This window comes from Trachymyrmex septentrionalis, unplaced genomic scaffold, assembly GCF_001594115.1.
Source record: "Trachymyrmex septentrionalis isolate Tsep2-gDNA-1 unplaced genomic scaffold, Tsep1.0 scaffold6, whole genome shotgun sequence".
Lineage (NCBI taxonomy): Eukaryota > Metazoa > Arthropoda > Insecta > Hymenoptera > Formicidae > Trachymyrmex > Trachymyrmex septentrionalis.
The window spans coordinates 2,873,772-2,874,038 of NW_017305778.1; the positions used below are offsets into that span (position 1 = coordinate 2,873,772).

Sequence of the window (267 nt, forward strand, 5' to 3'; positions counted from 1 at the left end):
ATTTAATATTGTATCAATTTATATATAATAAAAAAAAGTAACAAATTATTTTAATTTTTATTAATATCAAGATTTTGTAATTAGACCTTTATTCCGTCCATCCCCTCAATTATACATTATACCTACCCCTGATGAAAATTTTTCTCATAATTTTTATACAAATTGAAACATTTTTCAGAAATATTCGGAAATATTTGCAAAGTTTACATCTTTTCTCAGAAAATAGAGAGAGAGAGAGAGAGAGAGAGAGAGAGAGAGAGAGAGAGA

At 25.5% G+C, this 267-nt stretch overlaps 1 protein-coding gene across 1 annotated transcript in view; it reads left to right on the forward strand.

Moving 5' to 3' along the window:
* Window positions 1-267, forward strand: part of LOC108752252 — a 5,679-nt gene that overhangs the window by 1,614 nt on the left and 3,798 nt on the right. The gene's annotated exons all lie outside the window — the stretch shown is intronic.